Genomic DNA, 13,701 nt, shown 5'->3' with positions numbered 1-13,701 from the left:
GATATTTTGGGTCCCTAGCCCCACAATCAATAGGGAAGTGGTAAACATGGGTCAAACTCTTCTAGAGTAGGTCAACTTGGGGTTGATATGTTCTAGGATAGGAACATGTTGACCTAGGTAGACCTATTTCTAGTGAAGGGAAGAGAAAGGCCTTAGAAAGCTCAAGAGGAATGTGGAAAGACTTGGGAAAAGGTAGAAGAAAATAGGAGAAAGAGGGAATTGAGCACCAATTGACCTGTTCTAGAATAGGAACAGGTCGACCTAGTCAACCTTTTCTTAGAGAAGGGAAGAGATAGACCTCAAAAAGCTTGTGTGGATTGCATAAATACTTGGGAAAAGTTGGAAGAAAATAGGAGAAAGAGGGCATCAAGCATCGATCCGTCCATGGTTTAGGAAGTCACTATGAAATAGTTACTAAAAGGTGTTAAAAGATGACTGTGTCCATTTTGAGATGACACATTTAGCTTCCACTTCAATGGGAGTATGATTTGCCTCAAACTCATAGTAAGGTAGATCAAACGCAAAGAGTTCATCTTATCATGACTTAGGAGACAAAGAAATCATCAAGCCCCCTATAGACTTGAGCCTTTATCATATCCAAAATCATAATAAGATAGATAGCACTACAAAATGGGTGTAGTTACTTGCCCAATAATATTTTTATGCCTTATTATGAACCACAAAATAAAATAAAAATAAAAAAAGAGGGGGGAAAGTCTATATGGGAGATGAAATTGGATGGTCTAGAAAGTGTGTGTGACATGCTAGTCAACCCATCAAAGATGAATTAAATGTTGTAGCAAGTGTGTGGGATGCTATTCAATCCATCAAAGGATCCAACTTCAAGAGAACTCCATGTCCCAAAAAGAAGAAAAAAAATAACCCAGGCATAAGGATATGTGTGTCCTTCAAGAATAAATAAGAAAGATCAACTTTCTCAAACCATCAGTAGTATGAAGAATAATTGAAAGAAAGGATCAAGCCTCCCAAACTGTAAGGAATTTAGAGAGAGATCCAAAGAGACCAAGCCCCCAAGAAATATCAATGGTTCATAGTAAACTGATAGTGCACAAAAGGAGGGAGAGGAAGGGAGGTAGGGAAGGGGAGAGAGAGAGAGAGAGAGAGAGAGAGAGAGAGAGAGAGAGAGAGAGAGAGAGAGTCCATATTTTTTACTCCATGATTAAAAAGATAATGTAAGTGTATTCCCCCACATTAAAGTGATTGGAAACACCTTAACGGAAGCATAGATGCATCCACTAAAAATGGTTCAACTAGGAGCCCCCAAGAAGAACACATCAAGGGAAATAAGTACATAACAATGAGAGAGGACGTGAAGAGATCTACCAACTTTGGGGTCAATATGATCATATGATTATATCTATTATTATATCAAGCATAAATTTAATCAATAACCAAAAGAAGTAGAACTATAGCACAATGGAGGACAAGACATGTAAGGTTTACAAAGAAGACTGTCTTTGGGCCAATAACATGGAGACCAAAAGGAATTAGTGCTACCATATTATAAGAAACCAAGAAAATTTTTGGTTAAAAGTGTGTCCCTTTTTCTAACTTGGCTTTACCTTGACTCTAGATGCCCAGAATGTGAGGAAACAAAAGGATGTCACCAACAAATGGGTCAGTGTATGTGTTATATCATTTCCCTCTAAATTATAAGGTACAACTCCCTTATATGTAAAATATATTTTGAATGATGTTTTTATGTGATCAAAAGGGTGACTATGGGTATGTTATTAACCTGAGAGCAGAAGAGGCTAACCAGATTACTCATAGACATAAGCAACCTAGGCGAGGTTTTAGGTCTAACACTAACTCTACTCCTAAATTCATCTAAGACTATGAGATGCAAGGAGATGTACTAGAAGAAAGGCATCTATTGCCCTACGTGGCTCTCTGGCTAGTCAAGGTTACCTAGTGGAAAACTCCCAGTACACTTCAATCTTGACTTCACATCACAAATGCAAGATGTTATGTAGCTCTAGAAAAGAGCAGAAATACCTATGAAAGATAACACTCTGACTACCCATATTATTAACACTATACTAATACTCTGATTAGCCCCAATACTAACAACTTCACAAGTACTTTTCCTACAATTCTAGAAGGACTAGTCTACATGCATGTTAGCTCAACTAAAGGAGAAAATGAAAGAAACCTAGGCATGCTAGTTCTAAGTGGAATTATAACTTCACATTACCTAGCTACAGACATCAATCTAATTCTTCATTATATACACCTCTCAATTCTCACTCAATAGTCTCTACTACAAGGGGAGAAAATGCATGAAACTTGTTAATCCTTCTATTAACATAGAAAATTACATATATAGGCCTCCTCTTAGGGTTCTTGGCTAGTTAAAAATTCATCAGTTACATTAACAAAGCACATGAATCACTCAAAAATCCAACACTCATTGATTTCAATTCAATACATCAAATAAAGAAAGCAAAAATGATTAGAAACCCTCAAAATGGTTCATATTCTTTTATAATTTGTTGGCACCAAATTCATATAATTTGAATCTCAATGATCACAACAAGTTTAAATCTCCACCGTCGATCTCCTATCAATGATCACGATCAAAACCTAATAACTCTTTTTACTTGTTCTCTTTTCACTTCTTCACAATTGTCATTCATATGATGCCTTCACTCGATGAGATGATGCGATGACTAACTTGGTTTATTGTTTATAGCTTTGCAACTTAGAACTTTTCCTTATGACTTAACCATGTGATGATGCAATAACTATATGAAATTGACTATTATCATTTATCACGACTTCACAATTTGACATGTCTTCATTCTACTAACCACAGTGACTTGGTGATAATTGTACATTAACTGTGATCACACATTCACAACATTCAATTGAGAGTTTAGCTTACTACATGCAATGTTGCGATGATTGGATTTCGTTGCTTCATCATGTTAACTCAAGGTTTCATTTAACCACCTGTGACCATGCAAACACATTCTTTCTCTCCATTTTAAAATTAATCTCAGGTTAGCTTCAATTGCTTGTGACCATGTGAAAGCTCAAATCCTTAGCTATTGTGGTTAACTCTTTATCATTTTATCGAAAGAACCAAATGTTGCTTACTTCGATAACTTCACTCATTTGATTATTGACTTCAGTCTAATGTTCACATAATCACAACCTTCACCTTGAGTTAACTTTATCCACTTGTGACCATGCGACTATTCAATATTTGAATGCCTTGGGTTACTTTTTGTAGCTTCACCACTTTAAGTCAAAGTTAACTTTAGTTTCTTGCAACCATGTGACCTTAAGCCTTTTGCTGCACCACGGCCTTAATCATAGGTTACTCTTAACCCTCTATGACAATGTGATCATTATTTTTTTCTTGCTCATGACCTTAACCCAAGGTTGACTTAAACTACTTGCAACTCTGCAAACACAAGCTTTTCAGTCTATCACGACACTAACCTTAGATCATCTTTAATCCCCTAGGAACAATGGTTTTCACTACTTCCCCATAGGCCAGGGCTCCAACTAGAAATAAACAGGCTCCATCCCCTCACCTCCGGTTAGCTGGCTCTCCACCCCCACCGGGTAGGACTAGCAATTGTTAACTCTAGGTTACCTTTAATCACTAGTGAACATGTGATGGTTGTTGATCTTTATGATATGAAGGCTAAGATTAGAAGACTTTAACTCTCTCTTTTTTCTTTGCAATGTGGATTCTCCTGTTCCATGTGTCATGTGATTCTCTATCACACCTTTGCAACTTGACTTTCTTTTGACTAGAACTAAGTCGCGATCATCCGATCATTAGTTTTTATTGTTATTTCATGTTATTCACATCGTCACACCTTAGAATTCCCCAAGCTAGAAACAAGTTGTAATCGAGTGATGATCATTAAATTAACTATCTCTCACCTTTGACGCAATCTGAGAGGTAGCATTTCTTTCATCTGTGATGTTATAATCACCTTACACTTGACTATCTGGATTACCCTTCACAGCTTCATAACATTAAAATTAACTTCCTATTCAACTGCATGACGTTGCGATCATTATTTCAATTGAAAATTTCTTCATTTTGTTTCTTCACAGCTAAGGTCTTCAACTTTGACTAAAACCCTGCAAACTTGCAAAAATTGTTTAAAGATTTGATTGTTTCCTTTCATCTCAACTTTGCAGCTTAAACCCTTAACTCATTTCATAACCCTACAAAGTTGCACATACTTGATTTCGCTCTTTCACAATGCTTATCTTAGGTTATGGCTAACTACTTGCGATGTTGCAAAAACACTCAATCTTCTCTTCATCCAATGGCCAAGGATCCATTTTCTAAGAGAATTTGACTTTTCAACTCATGACATGGAGATTTAGATGCATTTTTCACCATTGATTTGATTTCAACATTGATCTTTTCCACCTTTGATTGTGTTCTTCACCAATTCTGTATCTTTCAATGTTCACTCTACATCAAATTCAACTGATCTTTCTTCTAGCTTGTTCTCATGATCTGTATATTATCTTTAACCTCAGTCCTCATATTTCTTCATTGTCATTTTCTCTAAATATGTCTATGATCTTCTTCTTAAATGCATCTTGTCTTCACCATGAACACTTGATCAAAGTATTAGGATTTAAAAACAACTTCCCTCTCATCTAGGAAATGCATAGACTTACCCTCCCTTTCCTAATCACCTAATATGAATGAATGCATTAGATTGCTTTTCAATGCCCACCTAGGTGCACAAAAAGGGATAGATGAGAGAAGTTCCTTAAGGAAAATCTATACTAAAACATGATATCGTATTAACTCAACCCTAGTCTTAGAAGCTTGAAAAATATAGGGGGACTAAAACCATGGCAAACAAAACTATACAATATCACAAGAACAAAAAATGGAAAATGCACAAGACAACAAGCAACAACATATAGAAGAAAAGAATTCCAAATAGAAGAATGTATATGATAGGTTCAATTACTCTAACCTCTTGTGCTAACAGAGTAACAAGGATTGTCTAAAGAAATATAAACAAAACATATAACAAAAAGCACAATACAAGGAAAAGAAAAACACAAAAATACAAAGACTAACATGCTAAAGGTAATTCACTTCAAGTATTTCATGTGCCACCCCACCCCACCCCCACCCCCACCCCTAAAATGGTAGGGAAATGATGGAGACTCATGAGAGGAAAGACATCCAATACAGTAGGAATCACAGCTAGATCCAAGCAAGGATTCTGGTAGGAATCACTATGTTCATCACTAGAAGTGATTATAAGCTACATAGAAAGCATGTTAGGAAAATAATAATCTATATCATCATATTCATCATCTACTAACATGTTCATCATCAAGAGTATCTTTCATATCAAGGTTAATAGAATCTAAAATACAAATAGAATCATCGTGTTTATCCATTGCATATTGTTGCCTTGATTAGCTTCTTCCAAAGTATCATGCATGGTTTGATCAAAGGAAATTAAAGTTTGAGATGAAGATGTAGGTTGAGAATCAAGATAATGGGCCTTAGTCTTATCTTTAGCTTGATGATTTTTGTGACACTAATGGGAATGTTGGTTATGAATTGTTTTGAAAGATAAACTAGAAGGAATAGGATCAACTACCATAGCTTCTAAAGAGGGAACAACTATAGGCTCAGGAATAGTAGTTGATGGAATAGATGGAGAAGGTAAAATAGGTTTAGAAGTGGTGGTTGAAGGGATAGATGGAGTAAGTAAGATAGGTACAAGAGGATCACCCTTAGGAAGGCTAAGCTCAAGAATCTTGTCTACCTTATATCATTGATAGGAGTGATAAAGATTATTAGAGTACATAGTTTTTCAGGATGATATGGCCAATAATAATCAATCTTAGCATGATCTCAAGGACATGAAGGTTTATGAAGGAAATGGTTAACCATGATAATTTCTCCATTATAGGGAAAATTAATGTGCTTATGCATGGGAGAAGCTACAACTTGCATTGAAGAAATCCATAGAATGCCAAGCTTAACTTGAAATTGGTCATATGTAGGAATGAAAACAAAGGTAGTATAAACAACCATATTGAAAAGAGTGACAAGAAGAGTGAAAGAAATTTAAGGGCGATAAAGAAAACCATTACAAGTTTGAATCCACACATGAGATGTATCATAGGTATCTTTATGCAATAGTTTCTTATAAAGATATTCTTTAGTGATCACATTCATAGTGGAAGAAGGATCAATCAAAACACTACAATAAGGAATATGAGAAACCCTTGCAGTAATGTAAAGAAGACAATTAGGTTCCTTAAACATATTAGAGTGAGGAGGTGCTCGTTTAGGTTTAGGATGAAATCAGAGGTTGAGGTTGAGAGTCAACATGATTAACCACATGATTAGCTTCTATCTTATCATCATAACTAATTTGATAAGCTTGCAAATGGTGTTGCAAGCTTTGGGTTTAACCATGGAGGAAACTTCGTAGTTAACTGCGCTCAAGCTGGAGTAGTACTAGGATGGGTGACCTCCCAGGAAGTTTTGGTGCTTCACTCCTATGAGCATCACCTAGATCTAATGAGTGCTAAGTGTTTCATTTATTCTCATGAGAGATTGATTCATGTTGAATCACTACTCATTAAACATGGGTCAATGAGTTTGACTCAAAATCACATAGTTAAATCCTAATAGCAATGCCACAATCATAATTAATGTTAGAAGAAGGTTGATTAATGGAAATTGTTGAGTGTGAAGGAAAAAGGTTGGTGTAAATTTGCAAATTTTGATTAGGATGTGCAACATATTTATTCATACTATTGACCTCAACATCATTAGAATCAATAAGGTCTTGAATATCATTCTTCCAAGCATAAAACCTTTGAGTATATGAACCTAGTTAACGATGGTATTAACAAAAAACATTTGAATCAAATAACTTAGGCATTGGCTTGCTAGTGTCAATAAGGAAAATAGGAGGATGCTTAAGAATTATAGCATAAATCAATTTAGTCATTGTAAAGGTTCAAATATTTAAGTGTACTTGTGATTAGGATGATACACAAAGGAAAAAGTAGTTATACCTTTTGATGTAGTAGCCACTTGATCAACAACTATGTTGGTTGACTTGATTTTGATGAAGTTGTTAGGTTCAAAAAAAAATTTGAATGACCAATTTTAATACCCTTATCACTAGAAATAGGAGCCATTAGAGTAGAGCTCTCAAGTTGGCTTACTTGTAACTGGTAATGATGAAGCACTACACAAAGATGAGAAAAGGAGGTATACTTAGTAAGGAGAAATTAGAAATTAAGATACATAGAATATCATGATTGGGTACATGATAATAAATTTGAGTATACAAGTGTTTAAATCTACCAATATAATCGGTAAATTTTTCTTTAACAGTTTGTTTGCAACACATTAAATCATTCAAAGAAACTTGTGGACAAATATTATTTTGAAATTGTTGAATGAAAGCATTAGCAATAGTTTGGAAAAAAATCAATAGAATACAGAGGTAGAGAGTAATACCATTACAAGACTCTATCCCTAGAAGTATGTGGGAACAACTTAGCTATAAGCCTACCATTATGAGAAAAATCTCTCCATATAGTCTCGAAGATCTTAACAGGAATCATGGAATCACCCTTACCATTACAAGTCTCAAGATGAGGTACCTCAACATGTTGTGGTATAACAACATGAAGGATATCTAAGGAAAGGGGATTAACAATGTCACATTTATGAATGTTACACCTAGATTGACTGAATTGAGCCACTTATTGTTGCAACACAGTGACAGATTGAACCAAGATACTAACAGTAGGATCAGAAGATTTGATGTGTGTGTGTGTGTGTGCGCACGCGCGCGTGTGTGTGTGTACAGTAGATGTGTTAGGAAAATTGTAAAATGTAGAAGGAAGATGCACAAATGTTGGTGGAGGATTAGAAGGAATGAGTAAAGGATTAGAATATGTAAAAGGAACCATGTTGTATGAAGATATAGAAGAAGGTATGGAAGTAGGAGGAACACTCATGGAAAGTGAAAGATTAGGAAGACCAACACTTAGAGAAGTGGACAATTATGTAGAAGTCTTCATAAGAGGTGGAGCATATGTAGGAATGCTAGAAAGAGTAGTGGAAATCATAATAGAAGATTCAACTGTTGTGGGAGGAGGAGAATATCATAAGTCTTGATCACATTCTATCAATGGCTTCACGTGAGTATTGATAAGGTGAGATATACCATGCAAGATAGAAATGTTATTATCATCATAAATAACATGCTTTTTAATAGCCTCAATAACAAATACACTTTTAGGATTTTGGATGTTCTTGTACAAGCCATGTTTCCAATTTATCAAACTCATGAGAGAGTTTATCAACCTTCAAAGGAGGACCTCTAAAGGCTTCATCTTCATCATGGGATGAGTGAGAAGAGTTATGCTCCATTAAAAGATTGAGATCTTGAGGAAAGATATTAGTGTCATCATGAGTCCTAGGGGGAGCTATAGGTTGGACTTAGTGTAATTAAGCTCATAAAATGGGAGATCACAAAAAAAATAAAAATAAAAAAATCTAATGAGATCTAACCACACAAGTGTAAGAAAGAGCATAAAAAAAGAGATCTAACCACATAGAAAAGATAGGTAAATCTAACTCTAGGATCAAAAAGTAAAGAATCTAACTCACAAGGATAAACACCTAAAACAAACAATTTAACTCCAAAATAGAAAGGGGGACAAGTTGGGTTTACCAAAAGCAGGTAAACACCTAAAACAAATAATCTAACTTCGAAAAGAAAGGGGGACAAGTCGGACCCACCAAAATATTTAGGGGTAAGATGAAGATCCTTAAATAGGATGTAGATCTCCACTTTACGTAGTAAAGCATTCAAAATATATGTGTAGGGAAAGGGAGAATCTCCAAATATGATTCCCTTTTTGAATCCAAACTAGATTAGCAAGGCCCAAAAGAAAGGGATGCCAATACTAGTTTTGAGTTGTGAAAAGGAATACACAATATATGGAAATGCTCTCTTTGGCCTATGTGTGATAATGTGTATGCAAAATTGAGCTAATTGACTAAGTAATATAAATCTAGATGCCAAGTGTATATAGTTAGTCCAATTAAGATACATATTTATGCTAAATTTATGAATTGAAATGAAGATAGAAGACACCTTGAAATGTGTAGAGGAAGTTGTGTTTTTTCTTTGAAAAGTACAGATCCAGATTTGTACTCAAAATCTGATTATAGATCTCTGAATAGAATAAAAACCTAGAAATTATTTTTTGGATCGAAGAGTAGAGACCAGGTCAACTTAGTGGTAATTGTTCAGGGATAATTCTTGTGATGCCACTATGTACACTATAACAAGGTTAACCCAGATAGGTCAAAAAGCTTTTGGAGATTTGTTGCCAGATATGCAATCACAATTTTGTTATCCTACCCCTGCACACATGAAACATAGGTTTTTGTTATTGGGTGGATGATGGTTTGTCTTGGTCAAGCCCTAATTGAGGAATCAACATTAAATTGAGAAATTTAAATGTATGAAAATGAAACAAGATAAATGTAAGTATTCACCTTAATTGTAAAAACCCTTGCCAATAAGAACGCTACCTTGTTATATGTTGTAGATGTTGAATATAGTATGTAGATGTTGGATATCTCCACAAGTTGCAATGGATCTACTCTAACCACATCATGGAGCCATGAATGTAAACATGCATCAATGATGAATGTCTCAATGTAGATATCCTCCCTTGATGGCCAACAATATGCTAGATCTTGAAGAGGAAATTCTCACAAAGAATCCTTCAATGTTTGACAAAAACTCCTTTACTTGAATGTTTGAATGCCTTGAATGCCTTGATTGCAAAGTGTAAGTGTAGCTTGCATATATGTGAGATATCATGAAAGTGTAGGATGCAAAATGAAGCCCCCAAGTCTCCTTATATACTAGTTTTCGAGCAGGAAAACAATACAAGTTGACCAGAGACTGAGAATTAATAACTTTCAACCACAATTTTTTTGGGCCCCAACTCCACAATCATTGGAGAAGAGGTCGACTTGGGTCAACCTCTTTTGGACTAGGTTGACCTAGGGTTGACCTGTTCCCAAAGAAGGGAGAAAGCTTAGGAGGAATGTGAAAGACTTAGGAAAAAGGTGGAAGAAAAAAGGAGAAAGAGGGCATCGAGCACAAATCCATCCATGGTCCAAGAAGTCAATATGAAAGGAGTGCTAAAAGGTCTCAAAAGATGAGTGTGTCTATTTTAAGATGGTACATATTGCAGCCTTTATTTTCTCTACCAATATTTTCTCACACATTTGCACTCATTTTACATTCTCTCATCCTAAAAGCATTTGAACATTGACTAATGATGTGGCACTTCAATTAAGTGCACTTAAACAAAAACACATATTCATTATAAAGAATTTCTTTTTGTCTACCAATCACTTGTCCACCCCTTGGAACAATAACATGCTTCATTGTGATTTGGAGGCCACATGCAACACGTTGATAATCTTCAACTATCAAACTGAATACCCTCATCTTATTTACATTCAATTTCCTCGATTAATATAATATAATTATGCAACTACTTGCACTATTAACTTGATTTATTAATCGAAAATTTTATGCTAGAAAAAGTTTCGTTTCCTCTTACATTTCGAAATGATTGTTGTGACTTATTGACTAGATAGTTTGTTTTTCAAATGCTGTGTCACAGGCACACATATACATAGCTAGAAAAGTGGTGGGTGCATGATTTGACTTGGAGTTGAATGGTAGGAAAACCAAACAGACAAAGCGTGATTGGCAAGACCTGTGGTTGAGCCCATGTAACTTATTCGATCATCTTCTCTTCTGCTCTCCTCAAACAGTATACAGCCATAATGGACAGTCTTTCAATGGTGATGAAAAGGCGACAAAGGAATCATCTACAACTATAATTAAACGGTGAGTCTATTCAACTTGATCCATGCAGCCTCTGTGAATTTCAATATTTATAGGTCTTCATTATTGATCACTGGTTAAATTTTGATCTGGAAAAACGTTTCTCAATCATTTCAGTGAAATGGGAAAAGTTTTCATACGCAAATGAACTGCTTGAATAATTGACACGAAATTTTTTAGACATTACACAGATCTGCAAGTTCTATTATAGAATAGATTTTTGTTTTGATTTATATTTACTAAAAGGGTCTCATATATTTTGTGTAACATTGATCTATAGAGTATTGATTAGAGTAGACAACAAACATTCTTACATAGTTCATTTGTGTTCTATGAAAACTATATTTGTATTTATTTGTTTTAAATCTAAACATTTCATTTTCATTTCCATTTTTAATGTTTGACTATTATAATATCATTGGTTTATTTTAATGGTATTTGTTATGTTGTTATGAGAGTTTCTTCTATACATTATACACTTCTAATAGTGTCATATAGTTTACTATGTCCACTAAGATCTATTGGACATGATTGCGCATAATAGCATCCAATCAAATTTTCTAATTTTTGTACTTATTTTCATACTTGATTCTCACGCACATCCAATCTTGTGCCCAAATGTTAAAGAATGATTGTTTATTATTAAAGGAAAAATTTATTAAAATTCATATAAAAATGTAAAATAAGGCAAACATAATAGGACAAGAATGCAATATTTTAGACATTTATTGCTACTAAGAGTGACTCCATAATTGTACATATTATCACATACCCACTTAGTACTCATGCTTGACACATTTCCTAATGCTTTACAATATTCATCTACCTCAATAGCATTAAGGACCCTTATTTTTATGTGCACTAGCTAATAGAGTGTGTTTATTAAAGGTGCATATGCTTTGTAAGCCATTCTTATGATAAATGAGGGAAAAATAAAGTTGCCTCGTGTGCATGGGATAGTAGTTCTTTTGGTTGACTTGATACATATTTTCATGTTTATCTAAGACTATAACATTATGGATATTATAATAAACTTTACCCTTTCTGTGGGATTTTCCCCTCCAAGTACCACTACAAAGATAATTAATACAGGCATTCAATTGTTCTAACTTTTTCCTATCAATACAAAGTTAGTCAGAAAAAGTCAAAGTGTACCTTAAAGATGAAATAGGGAGCTACAAGAACACTAGATATCCTATGTATATTGTTCTCTAAAATATTGATCTACAACTAGTGGTATATCCATTTCAATGTGGTCATTGCTTCACTATTGGCCACTTGCATTTCGATTATTCTTGGAGGGTATCGACAATGTCATCCTACTTAGTAAAAGAATGCTATTTTTTAGTACTTAACTTTTGAAATCCTATCTTCATAAGATGACTCCTCCCAAGGTTGTAATAAGTGTTTAACTTTTAGGGTGGCCTTGTTGTGTGTTAATGGCCCTATTTTGCATTCTCTCTTCCTATTTCTTCATTGACTTCCACTCAAGTCTAGTCTTTTGGATATGTGTTGTCTTTCTCTTTATCTTCTTGGTGTTCCTCCTTCATATGTTATTTTTTCCCTCATAGGGTGGCCTATTTCTTTCCCCCTAGTGGATTTTCAAATGATGATATTGGTTTGATACTAGTTCATCGATAGAGGAATGGTCATCTTGCTTCTTCCCCTCTTTCACATGTCATGAAATTGACCAATATTCAATTAATTGTTGGGACCATTTTTCCTTGTTAATTCATATCTTTGATCAAAAGTCATTTGTTTAGTTTGGTTTTCTTATTCTCATCACTTGTTAGATTCATCCTTCTATCCTTGATGATTTTTTTTTGTAATAGGTCTAGGCCTTCTTAGTTATCTAATTTAAATTAATGCCCATACCTTTCAAAGATTAGCCAATATGAGTTTCAAGGATCCCACCTCCATAGATTCAACTTCTTCTCTTATGGTATTCAAACTTATGATAAAAGTGAAACTTATTTTGTAGCGTGTAGAGATAGCTCTTTAAATTTGGAAAAATCATTCCCCTTTGCTCTAAATATTATGAGTATTCCTTAAAAATCCAACTAGTGAGTTATCTAGCCCAGTTTCTTTTATAAAAGGAAGTGAGGTTCAATCTATAAAAGCATAAGGCAATAGAGGGATGTCATATAAACCCAAATCAAGCTTAAGCTCGACTGTATACTACCACAAGTTTATTTATATCCATGGTAAAATAGTAAGATATTTGATAGTATTATTCATGTATAATTCATTTGATTGGACTTCAAACTTTGATATAGCATACATTTCCCTCAAAGATGTGTTCTTTCCAAATTTTAGCAATGTTTGATTTTCGCAATCTATATTTCAAAGAATGTGACTCAATAGATATTGTTCATAACTTAGTCTCTTTTGAAAAAATTTGATATGATAAACATGAGGAACTCATGATGTTATTCATAACTCTCTCTAATAGACAAAAAATCATATTGTGACTCATTGAGGACAAGTATGTGTGTCATTTGGATGTGAGGATTGGCCATCACCAACAAGCAATTGACCATGCTCAAGCTTACTAAATCCAAATATAAAAAAAGGGAGGACATATATTCTCCATGGTGTTCAATTATGGCAACCTTCCCTCTTAACCTAAACATTCTTGACAAGTATTGGCAAATGTACCTAGAAATATATTTTACAATAAAGGGTGTAAAGTTGATGATTAAAATGCTCAATTTTGAGTATGAGAATATTTTTAAGACGAGACAAAATT

The 13,701-nt window shown here is 34.4% G+C and overlaps 1 protein-coding gene across 7 annotated transcripts in view; it reads left to right on the top strand.

The window, feature by feature from the left end:
* Nucleotides 1-10,699: 10,699 nt before the first annotated feature.
* The window catches only part of LOC149542940 (uncharacterized), a 60,666-nt gene continuing 57,664 nt past the window's right edge, over nucleotides 10,700-13,701 (top strand). The window contains exon 1 of one of the 7 annotated variants that reach the window (XM_089797878.1): nucleotides 10,700-10,955. The gene's annotated coding sequence lies outside the window, so the exon portion shown is untranslated. The remainder of the gene's footprint in view (nucleotides 10,956-13,701) is intronic. The other 6 variants (XR_016355559.1, XR_016355563.1, XR_016355562.1 and 3 more) reach the window with 6 other exon arrangements.

Source organism: Cupressus sempervirens, chromosome 8 (genome assembly GCF_028749045.1).
Source record: "Cupressus sempervirens isolate cs-2001-9-10 chromosome 8, ASM2874904v1, whole genome shotgun sequence".
Lineage (NCBI taxonomy): Eukaryota > Viridiplantae > Streptophyta > Pinopsida > Cupressales > Cupressaceae > Cupressus > Cupressus sempervirens.
This window is presented reverse-complemented; position numbering and strand designations above follow the sequence as displayed.